Genomic DNA, 12654 nt, shown 5'->3' with positions numbered 1-12654 from the left:
TTCTGCAACAACTTTATATTTTTAAAAAAGATAACAGGGAATAACAAAAGAGAGAGAGTCAGTGGCTGGCCCACAGGCTGACTCAAGTGACTCCAAGAGCTGTCCTGATCACTGTTACTCTCTTACTTGCAATATCTAATCCCCGGGTGAGCACACACTGCAGCACGCCACACCTCACACACACACACACACACATATGCATGCATGCACACACACACACACTTTTCTCTCAGTATGTACTTAGGAATAAACTCTCTATTATTTGTGACCAAAAGAATCCAAGTAAAACACCAGCATCACTGAAGTGGATTATAAACTATGTCCTCTATTGAACAGAGCACAGTAAACCTCCTTTAACCTTTTCTTGATGGCTCAGGGCCATCATTACTGACAACAACGCGAGATGCTGTAACACGCGGATCCTTTCTGGGCATGCAAGGCTCTTTATCTCTTCCCCAAATGGCCTCAGAAATGATGCTTTTTGAATTCCCAGCCTTCTTTTTGTGTGTTTCAATCTCTCACATTACCATAAATCTGCTTGCCTCTAACAGCTTTCTTCCTAACTTTCTGCTTCTGATCTTTTGGATGCTGGAAAATAAGATAAACAAGTTTGATGGATTTCTGGGTAAAATAAGAATATGGCTGATATACCCGAGGTCATCTCCTCAAAATATGATGCCTAGATACAGTAGACTCACGATGAACAGGAAGCAGGAAGGAAAGAGGAAACATGCTTTGGTCTGGCGCTGTTCTTAGCAACTGCTCACCAATTCCCTTAGTCACAGATACTTGATCCCTGCCTCACCACATTCCTGAAGCAAAATTCTAACACCTTACATAGTTATTTCAATAGTAGATGCTGCCACTCAAATCTTTAATAACCAAGGAAAACATCTTACCATCCTTGTTTTTTATTTACTTAAAAATTGATTTCAAAGCGAAATAAACAGTCAGCTCACATTTCTAAAAGGCAATCATAAGAAAGTAATTTGCTTGAACTATTAAAATAAATTTTTGGCTTCCTGTCGATCCTTTTCAAATTTAACCTGCTCTGCCTTCATGAGCATGGGCTGTTCTTAATCTTCTAGATGACTATAATAGCAGTGCTTTTCTCAAATGGTGAAATTGTGTTAGAAGATTCACTCTTTTATAGCACATATTTATTAAGTATCTATTAAGTTCCAAAAATAAGAAAGGCTCAGAGGATGTATTGGTGAACAAAACAGAAATGATACGCATCCCTGTGAGGCTTGCATTATATTCAGAATATTGCAGGCAGCCATGGAGTAGTTTGGACAGTTTTAGTAAAGCACACATGGCCAGATCGAGTAGACTCTGCCTAAGGTGACATTTCCCCAAAGAGTTTAAGTTCAAACCAGAACACTTTTGAGAATCAAAGTGGCATTGTGAATAGTTAACAGGGTCTTTAGGTATAAGTCTGGGCCTTCCAGGGAAAACCAGGTAGACAGTCACTTCGACTACAGGTCAACATCTGGCGTAAGCAGTTCTTTACAGGAAACCACCCTCAGCAGGAAGCCACTTTTCTTGTCACTTGAGCAAAGCTATGTTTTAACTAACTTTTAAACCAGGTACCCCCATGCTCCATTCATCTCCAGCCTAAGTACAACTTTCAGATAGAATTGAAGGTCCCTTCTCCTCTACTATTTGTGAGTAATAATTTTGTAAGTGGCCACAGAGGAATCCTCCGTTCATTCATTAACATGAGCACATAGTAGATGCTCAGTAAGCATTTACTGAACAAGTCGAAAGGGTATGATTACAAAGGACCGTAACTACATTATTAATAAAAATAGCAATTATTCTTGACCAGCCTTTCAGTCTCTCTGCCATTCATACAAGCAAGTTTAATCACATCTTGGTTACTCCCTACATGTCATACCATAAAAATGATGAAATAACATGGCTGTTGGCCAACCCTCTTGAACTAGCACTTAGGAAAATTACATGGACTGAAGGCAGCTGTATTCTACCCAAGTCTCTGTTTGACGCAAGCTTGTTTCTGAAACTGTCTTGCCTTCCATAATATTTTCTTTCTCCAGCTGAATAGTAATTCTTCATGTAAACTCATGTTACTTTAATATGTTAGATTTATCAGAGTAAGGTCCAAAATAAGGCTATAGTCGAATAAAAGCTCATTCCTGACTTTTTTCCCTTAAAGCTTCAGCAACCTTAGTATTATCTTTTCATTGCTATTTCCCTTCCTTCCAAACCAGGGGCAAATGCTAGAGAGTTATCACTCCTACCTGGGATTTTTAAATATAATTCAGAATTTATTTATACAAAATCACTAAGGAAACTTTGCTCTAGAAACTCTTAAGTTAGCATCCATGAAAGTTTCCATAAATTCCTAAATCTGTATATATAATCTCACTTACAATTTTGTATTCTTTTTTCTAGAATAGATTGCACAGATTTGTCTAATTTGCAAATAGCTTTGAGATGACAGCTACCAATCTAAGGAAAGAAACAAGCAAAAAAAGAAGCTGTGGTACATATAGACAATGGAATATTACTCAGTCATAAAAAGGAATGCATTTGAGCCAGTCCTTCCCTGGTAGTTCAGATGGTAAGGAATCTATCTGCAATGCAGGAGATCCAGGTTCAACCCCCGAGTCAGGAAGATTCCCTGGAGAAAAGGATGGCTACCCACACCAGTATTCTTGCCTGGAAAATTCCATGAACAGAGGAGCCTGGTGGGCTATATAGTCCATGGGGTCGCAAAAATCAGACCCAACTGAGCAACTAATGCTTTCATACTTCAATGAGGTGGATGAAAGAGAAAAATAATTATCATATACTTCCCTGGTGGTTCAGAGGTTAAAGCGTCTGCCTCCAAAGCAGGAGACCCGGGTTCGATCCCTGGGTCGGGAAGATCCCCTGGAGAAGGAAACGGTAACCCACTCCAGTATTCTTGCCTGGAGAATCCCATGGACAGAGAAGGCTGGTAGGCTACAGTCCACGGGGTCGCAAAGAGTCGGACACGACTGAGTGACGGAACAGAACAGAACAGAACAGAACACATATATATGGAATCTAGAAAGATGATATTGATGAACCTATTTGCAGAGCAGGAATGGAGACACAGTCATTGAGAAGAGACTTATGAACACGGCTTGGGGTAGGAGGGAGAAGGGGAGGGTAGGAGGTATGGAGAGAGTAACATGAAACATACATTCAGTTCAGTTCAGTCGCTCAATCGTGTCCGACTCTCCGCGACCCCATGAATCACAGCACGCCAGGCCTCCCTGTCCATCACCAACTCCCGGAGTTCACTCAAACTCATGTCCATCGAGTCGGCGATGCCATCCAGACATCTCATTCTCTGTTGTCCCCTTCTCCTCCCACCCCCAATCCTTCCCAGGATCAGAGTCTTTTCCATACCATACGTTAAATAGATATCCAACGGGAATTTGCTCTCTGACTCAAGGAACTCTAACCAAGGCTCAGTAACACTCTAGAGAGGTGAGACAGGGAGGTTCAAGAAAGGGACATGGGTAAACCATGGCTGATTCATGTTGATGTTTGGTAGAAGCCAATGCAATACTGTAAAGCAACTATCTTTCAATCAAGAACAAATAAATTTTAAAAAGAAACTAACAATCAATTTCTCCATTTTACTTCCCATGAAGCCATTCTTCAAACTCATTTCACTACATTTGCTAAATTGTGGGGACAACGAGGTATATGGACATTAGACAGAACAGTAAATGCCCAAGTAATGAGCCACACCGTTCAGGATGGCCTGTTCCACTAAGTTGTTGCTGCTGTTCAGTTGCTAAGTCGAGTCTGACTCTTTGTGACCCCACGGATTGCAGGGCACCAGGCTCTTCTGTCCTCCTCTATCTCCGAGAGTTTGCTCAAATTCATGTCCTTTGAGTTGGTGACGCTATCTAACGATCTCATCGTCTGCCGTCCCCTTCTCCTTGGACTTCCAATCTTTCCCAGTATCAGGATCTTTTCAAATGAGTCAGTTCTTTGCATCAGGTGGCAAGTATTGGAGCTTCAGCTTCAGCACCAGCTCTTCCAATGAATATTCAGAGTTGATTTCCTTTAGACTATGGCAACCCACTCCAGTACTCTTGCCTGGAAAATCCCATGGACAGAGGAGCCTGGTTGGCTGCAGTCCATGGGGTCGCTAAGAGTCGGACATGACTGAGCGACTTCACTTTCACACATTGGAGAAGGAAATGGCAACCCACTCCAGTATTCTTGCCTGGATAATCCCAGGGACGGGGGAGCCTGGTGGCCTGCCGTCTATGGGGTCACACAGAGTAGGACACGACTGAAGCGACTTAGCAGCAGCAGCACCACAATTTGAAAGTATCAATTTTTCAACACTCAGCCTTCTTTAGCACTCAGCCCAACTACTCTCACATCCATACATGATTACTGGAAAAACCATAGCTTTAACTATATGGGCCTTTGTCTGCAAAGTGATGTCTCTACCTTTTAATACTAAAATACTTCCACGAAGCAAAAACAGCACATAAGGATCATGTCTGCTCCTCTGTTCTGCTGCCATTCTGATGTGAACACTCTGGATCTCATACAAATCTCTAATGAAACTTCTCATCTCTAATGAAATACGGTCTTCTCCCTCCACCCCCACTTACCTATCCATGTCCATCAGCTCTGGGCAGATAAACCTTAGAAAACCTTTCTTTCCAAAGTTTTCCATGGCTTCAATTTCTCTTGAATGGAATTCAAAATTCTTAGCCAGTCATTAAAAACTATAAGCTTTATGATAATTCTACCCTATATAAAAATGCACTCTCTTTCCACCAAAGAAAGCATATTCTACTTTCAAGTTTGGCCTTCATTCTGGTAAAGTTGAGCTAGCCCAGCCTTATGGGTCCAGTTGGATTGCTCCCTCCTCTGTGAAGCCCACTCCAGCCACCTGGCATACACTGCTGTCTTGTGCCTTTCAACCCACACAGAAACTATCCCCCACCCCAGAATCACTGACACTTAATACATGCTGCCTTGCATTTATGTGTGTGCTCTGTTACGTCTGTAGCCTGCCAAGTTCATGGACTGTAGATACAAACCATCTGCCAAGCTACAAGCTGCATGGACCCATAGACTGTAGCCTGCCAAGCTCCTTTGTCTATGGAATTTTCCAGGAAAGAATACTGGAGTGGGTTGCCATTTCCTACTCCAAGAGATCTTCCCAACTCGGGTTTTGAAACAGCGTTTCTTGCATCTCCTGCACTGGCAGACAGATTTGTTACTACTAGCACCACCTGGGAAGCCTCTGTATTTATGTACAGATTTCTAACTTTATGCCTAGATCTCTTGAAGGCAAAAGTGATCTTATACTGCTTGGATATCCTCACCATCTTTAGCACTGGCATTGTGTGGATGGTGTTATTTGATGATAATATCAAAGGGTTAGAAGAGTAACAGCATTATGTTCCAAGATGGAGGTGAGCTTTATTATAAAGGAGTCACTTTTGCTTCTTCTGAAATCCCTAGGCAGTCACGTGTCCTTTGTGTTTCTTCCATTTGTAAGAAATATTTTGTTTTCATGAGAGGACTGGAGTATTTGAGATCCTTAATAATATGGAGAAGTGAACTGTTCCAAACTGTTCTGAGGTTATTGCTGTGAACAGCATAACTGTCTCAGAACTACTCAGATAGAACTGAGGATGGAATTTGGCAAAGAGTGCTCCTGAGACTATACCACAAAAATCCATCAGTTGCATTCAAATGTCTCTCTGGGCATTATCTTGAATCAAATATAACCCCACAATTTAAAATTGGATACAAGATTCTGCTCAACTTATCTCCAAATGAACTGCTAAGGAGATAAGGAATCTCAGGTGACTGGTAAAGAATCTGTCGGCCAAAGCAGGAGATGCAAGAGACACGGATTCAATCTCTGGGCTGGGAAGATCCCCTAGAGAAGGAAACGGCAACCGATTCCAGTATTCTTGCCTGATAAATCCCATGGACATAAGAGCTTGGTAGGCTGCAGTCCAAAGGGTCACAAAGAATGGGACACAAATGAGCATGTGCGCAAAGAATCTCAGTGGGTCTGGTGAGTATGTTCTGGTCCCCTTTTCCATCTTAGCCATCCAATATGTAAAATGGTGGACAATTCTGTGACATCTACATATAAGTTATCACAGCAGCATCGATACCAAAAAATAGTGGCAAAGACGGAGAATGCCAGATGAGATTACCAATGTCACAGGATACAACTTAGCCATAAAGACGGTAGAATGAAAGAGTCATACCCACAGTGTCAAGTCCTACAAAAACTGTTCAGTAGAATTACCAGAAAAACAATAAAAGTGGCAATTCAGATGCATTTATGTACAAGGTCAATAAAATAAAAGGCCAAACCCAATGAAGGATCCTTATATGATTCATAGAGGTAGTTGATGGAGTTACTGAAGTCCGAAAAAGAAGAAAGATAGTGAAGCTTCTATCAGGTTACTTGGCATTGTAGACTTGGAGGATCCCACAGGCTGTATGTAAGCAGCATACACATGTCCTACCAAGTTTATATCATTGTCCCTTTTAAATTCAAGTTAAGATGAAGCACTGAGGCTGTTGAATAGCAGTAAAACAGATATGAAGTTACAAAAAGTTCTGAGAAGGTTACATGCTCTAGATTCTATATCCTTCTAATGCAGGATATTCAAGAGTTATCATCTCTTAACCATGACCCTTCCCCAATAGAGTTGCAATGCTAGATTCCCAAACTTAGTTCACTCACTCAATCGTGTCTGATTCTTTGCGACTCCATGAACTGCAGCACCCCAGGCCTCCCTGTCCATCACCAAGTCCTGGAGTACACCCAAACCCATGTCCATTGAGTCAGTGATGCCATCCAACCATCTCATCCTCTGTCATCCCCTGCTTCTCCTGCCTTCAATCTTTCCCAGCATCAGGGTCTTTTCCAATGATTCAGCTCTTTGCATCAGGTGGCCAAAGGACTGGAATTTCAGCTTCAACATCAATCCTTCCAGTGAACACCCAGGACTGATCTCCTTTAGGATGGACTGGTTGGATCTCCTTGCAATCCAAGGGACTCTCAAGAGTCTTCTCCAACACCACAGTTCAAAAGCATCAATTCTTCTGTGCTCAGCTTTCTTATAGTCCAAATCTCACATCCATACTTGACCACTGGAAAAACCATAGCCTTGACTAGATGGACCTTTGTTGACAAAGTAATGTCTCTGCTTGTTAATATGCTGTCTAGGATGGTCATAACTTTCCTTCCAAGGAGTAAGCGTCTTTTAATTTCATAGCTGCAATCACCATCTGCAGTGATTTTGGAGCCCAAAAAACAAAGTCTGACACTGTTTCCACTGTTTCCCCATCTACTGCCCATGAAGTGATGGGACTGGATGCCGTGATCTTAGTTTTCTTAATGTTGAGCTTTAAGCCAACTTTTTCACTCTCCTCTTTCACTTTCATCAAGTGGCTCATTAGTCCTTCTTCACAATCTACCATAAGAGCGGTGTCATCTGCATATCTGAGGTTATTGTTATTTCTCCCGGCAATCTTGATTCTAGCTTGTGCTTCCTTCAGCCCAGCGTTTCTCATGATGTATTCTGCATATAAGTTAAATAAGCAGGGTGACAATATACAGCCTTGATGTACTCCTTTTAGATACTAGACCATCAGGAGTCCTAGATAAGTATCTCAAAGGCTACTCAGAATCTCAATTCCCAAGCAGAGCAACATCAGTTTGTCTGAGTCTCTTGTATCCTTTCATTTCACTGAAACATTCCCCACTCACATATTCAAAAACCATTCTCATAGTAGAGAAACTGAACATCTGAAGGCATTATTACCTTAAGGAGAGAACACAGACACAGAGGCAAAAGTAGAGACGCAAGAGATAAACAACCTTTGACATTTGCATTTGAAGAGCATGCAATATATGTGAGTATATAAAGTGGGTGTATTTTCAAAGAATTGCACAGTTTCTTAAATTTCGTTACAGTGTTTTTCTCAGTATATGTGTCTGCATAATGATGCTATGAAAAGAGGCAAGTAAATCATGTATGGATGTGAGAGCTGGACTGTGAAGAAGGCTGATCGCCGAAGAATCGATGCTTTTGAACTGTGGTGCTGGAGAAGACTCTTGAGAGTCCCTTGGACTGCAAAGAGATCCAACCACTCCATTCTAAAGGAGATCCGTCTGGGGCATTCATTGGAAGGACTGATGCTAAAGCTGAAACTCCAATACTTTGGCCACCTGATGCGAAGAATTGACTCATTGGAAAAGACCCTCATGCTGGGAGGGACTGGGGGCAGGAGGAGAAGGGGACGACAGAGAATGAGATGGCTGGATGGCATCACCGACTCTGTGGACATGAGTTTGAGTGACTTCCGGGAGTTGGTGATGGACAGGGAGGCCTGGCGTGCTGTGATTCATGGGGTCGCTAAGAGTCGGACACGACTGAGCGACTGAACTGAACTGAACTGAAGTACAGCTGTAGGATTCTTTATGGATAATCTTCTTGGAAAATTGAGTATCACTAATAATATCTCTGCTGCTCCCAAACCTACATTTTAAATCAGAGGCTGATGTAACCACTGCATTCATTGAAAATGGTTATTATTATTAGTTGCTGTTATTCTTACGTGGATGGAGGGGGCTATTACTTGTTAGTTACCAAGAACCATAAATTCTCTTGAAAGGAAGTAGTATTATTTGGGGACTGAACTTGAGTTATCAGCTCACTTTTTGGTTCTTGTTTGTTTTCTTGCTCTCATTCCCCCCAGCGCTAATAATATTCTGATTATGATTATGCAACAGCTCTGACACTTATCTCTGCCTTGCCTGTCCCTCCCCAACTAAATTCATTTACTGTTAGGAAAAAAAGAAAACCAAAGAGAAAAAAATATCTTGTCCCTAAAATATCCACAGACCTCACAGAGCACATTATTTTCAAATTATGCAGGGATCCACTGTGAGTTCACAATTGTTGAATTATTGACTAGAGAAATGATGTTTGCTCTTAACCATACTTAACATTCAGACATTTTAAAACATAGGTGGTCAATAGCTCTCTCGCAGATCATGTTGCCACAAAGTCGAGTTCTCTAACTGAAGGGTTTCGCAGAAGCAGCAGCAGAAAACACTTCGGAGAAGGAAAATATTACATTTCAAAAAAACACAACAAGTGACTGAGTTGAACACTACACTAAGCCAGCGCAGGAGAAAAAATACTTTTCAATTTTTCCCTGCTGGTATGAATAAAGTCAGTTATTCCATATTCAAATGCAAAATCAAGTGCCAAGCATGTTCAATTTGGATTCCTAAGGGGAAAAATAAAAGAAAAAGAAGACTCCTGTTTTCTTTTCTCTTGATCTTCTAGCTCAGTGTTTGTTAAATCATCTGAGAAATACTATTGGTCAGATTATTGGCTTTGCTATTGTTTTTAGCATTAAAATGTGTTATGCTACAAAAAATAATCTAGTTGATTCTAAGCTTCGTGGTTTAAAAGTCTGCCAATGACTGAGCTATTTCTAGGAAGATTAGTTTTTTTTTTTATTTTTTTATTTATAATAATGATGTTCAGATCGTCAAAGTCTTAGGTTAGGTTGGAAAGCATGCTAGAGGGAATTAGGAAAATATCTCATTTTAGCAATGAATTCCTCACACCAATGACGAGATATGCAGTAGGCCAGTGGCTCTCTCAGACCTGGAGCAGGCAGCCTCACTCCGCAGGCCCCTCTAGACTGAGGTCAGAAACTCCACTCCTGAGTCCTCTCCTGGGGCCACAGTTTCTCTGCCTCCCAGCCGGAAACCAGGTGTGTATCTCCTCAGTGACTTCCTTTTCCTCTCTCTCAGCCAATCAGCAGCCAGAGCCTGTGAATTTCCATCTGGCAAATCCCTCCCCTCTGTCCTTCCAACTTCATCACCTTTGCTGCCCTTGCCAATTACCACCTGGAATAATTCAGGACTTCTCTGGCGGTCCAGTGGCTAAGTCTCCATACTCCAATCCAAGGGACCTAGGTTCAATCCCAGGCCAGGGAACTAGATCCCATGTCTCTAAATTAAAGTTCACATGCCACAGCGAATGAGTCTGCATGCTTCAATGAAGATCAAAGATCCCATGTGTTATAAGTGCAACCCGATGCATCCAAATAATTAAATATTACAAAAAAACAAACAAACCCTGGAATATTTCAATACTTATCCCTCCTCCACCCATCTCCCTCCCTCTCAATTCATATGAGTCATTTGAGTCACCATTCTGGAATAAAACTGTGATGCCTTCGCCTTCGTTACAATTCTTCAATAGTGTCCCCCATTAGTTACACAATAAAATCCATACAGACATGAAACCCTCTCATGGACTAGCATCTTCCTTCTCTCTATTCTCCCAGTCCTCGAGTTATGGCAAGTTACTTGCAGTTCCTTGATCATGACATGAGTTTTCCTCAATCCCTTTTTTTGTATGAATTCTGTTTATTCTTGCCTGTAAACTCTTCTGCCTTCTTTATGACTGCCTAGGAAAATCTTTTCTTAGCAGCATTATATATGTCTATTTTTTTTTTTTTTTTGGTGGTCCCACCACACCACAGGTACATCTCTATTATCTCTTTTCAACTTTCTGCAATGTCTCTTGTATACTCAGCTCCCCTCATGATAATATGAGCCCTGGAAAGCCTGAGAATATGAGCTTTTTGTGTAAAAGAGACTGCTGCTACTACTAGTATAATAGATCCTCAATTAATTTTTTACTGTAGACATTAATGATGGCTTGTTAAGGACTGCACATAAAGGCCTGAACCTCATGAAACTAACCAGAAAGGTGATTTAATATTTAGTGTCCCTGATAAACACATCACCGCAACAATGAACACATAATTATGTGCAGTGACTAGCTGTATCAGATGAATTTGGATTGTAACTGTTTTGCACCCCTGTGTTCATACATGCTAAGTCACTTCAGTAGTGTTTGACTCTCTGTGACCCCATGAACTGTAGCCTGTCAGGCTCCTCTGTCCATGGGATTCTCCAGCCATGAATACTGAAGAGGGTTGTCATTTCCTTCTCGAGGTGATCTTCCTGACCCAGGGATCAAACCCGCGTCTCCTGTCTCTCCTGTGTTAGCAGGTAGGTTCTTTACTACTATGCCACCTGGGAAGCACACCTGTATAGTAGTTTCTGATTATTAGTACCATTAAATTAAGGTATAAAGTCATAATTATTACACTAGAGTTTTGATTTTCCAATTTTTGCTTAATAAAAAGTCAAGGAATCCTGGGCTCTAGTTACACGAAACTGTGTAACAGCTGTTTTCCTTATATGGGCGTGAGCTTCCCAGCCCACCAGCTGCTTTATTCCTGGTTATTGACAGGCCCCTGAAAGCACTTGTATTTTGGCCTCAATGTAGAACAATGCAAACTGGGGAGCCCTGAACAGTGGGAGTGGGGAAAGTATGTGTGTGGAAGAACAGATTTCTGAATCTTTATATCTGCTTTGCAATTAATAAGTTCTGCAGCCTTACTCAAAATTAATACTTTTGGACAGTAGTGTTTTTAATCTCTGCAAAATGGGCTGGATCAGTATGTTTCAAAGTTTCAGGGGTTCCATCGAAGAAGGCAGATGGGAGAGTTAAGGAAAGCTGAGAAGGACTCCTACGTTTATCTAAATGAGAACACTTGAACTCTGATTTTTTTTTTAATATCCTGATGCCATATAATATGTGGTTGAAACATGGACTCTGATACTAAATCAGGGTTAAAAAACCACTAAACGATGGTATCTAAAGACCTTATCAGCTCAAAATCTTATTGCTATCATTAGGATCTTTAATCATGGCCAAGCTATAAAAGCTTCATTTCTCAGCTGTCTTCATTTAGTTAGCACAAGTGCTCAGCCCATCTTTCACTGATAACCAACAATTAGGCCTTGTAATTTTAGCTGGAACATCACTTCTTTGTAGTGTTAGCTATATCATGAAAACTCTACACAGTCCTAACTGTTCTTAACAGATTAAAAAAAATAGATTTCTATTTTTTTAAACAAAAATTATGAGTATGACTCGGAGACATTCTGTTAGAATACAGTTTAGCCATCCAACAGGGAGAGTGGCATAAAACAGTCACAATCCATAACTGTATTACATGCCGTCTTCATCACCTTAAGGACAGTGTAATACCAGGCTCTAATAATGCTCATTTGATTGACTCTGCCCAAACAGCCTTTTATCAGGCACAAGCTACTTCTCCATGATGGATGGCTACAGTTTATGGTGCAGATCTCATTTGCGAATGGAGTTTGAAAATTCGCCTTCACTGGCAGAATTCTGATGAAGCCTGTACCATCATTACGGTACACTAAACTCATTAGAGTAAAAAGAAGGAAAGAGTGGCTGAGGTTTGCGGATGATTTGCTAACCTTGTTGTGTGAGAATAATACATTTAATTTTCCTTTGTGGGACCTGACCCATCTTGAACTTTTGTTTCCTGTGACTTGCCGGATTCCCCTAAGGCGCTTGGAACGCTTTCTTTTGTGCCTTTAAGGTTAAAGAAGGGCACTGATCAAATCAAACCAAGTTAGAAAATACCTCTATGGTATTCAAATTTCCCAAAATGACTATGTCAAGCCAAAGAAGATGAAAATGCTGGTGTTTAAAAATTCAACAGTGAGTTTGT

The sequence above is a fragment of the Moschus berezovskii genome, chromosome 28 (assembly GCF_049115385.1).
Source record: "Moschus berezovskii isolate FMDL1 chromosome 28, NW_MosBer_1.0, whole genome shotgun sequence".
NCBI classification, from domain to species: Eukaryota; Metazoa; Chordata; class Mammalia; order Artiodactyla; family Moschidae; genus Moschus; species Moschus berezovskii.
Note: the sequence above shows the minus strand (reverse complement) of the source record.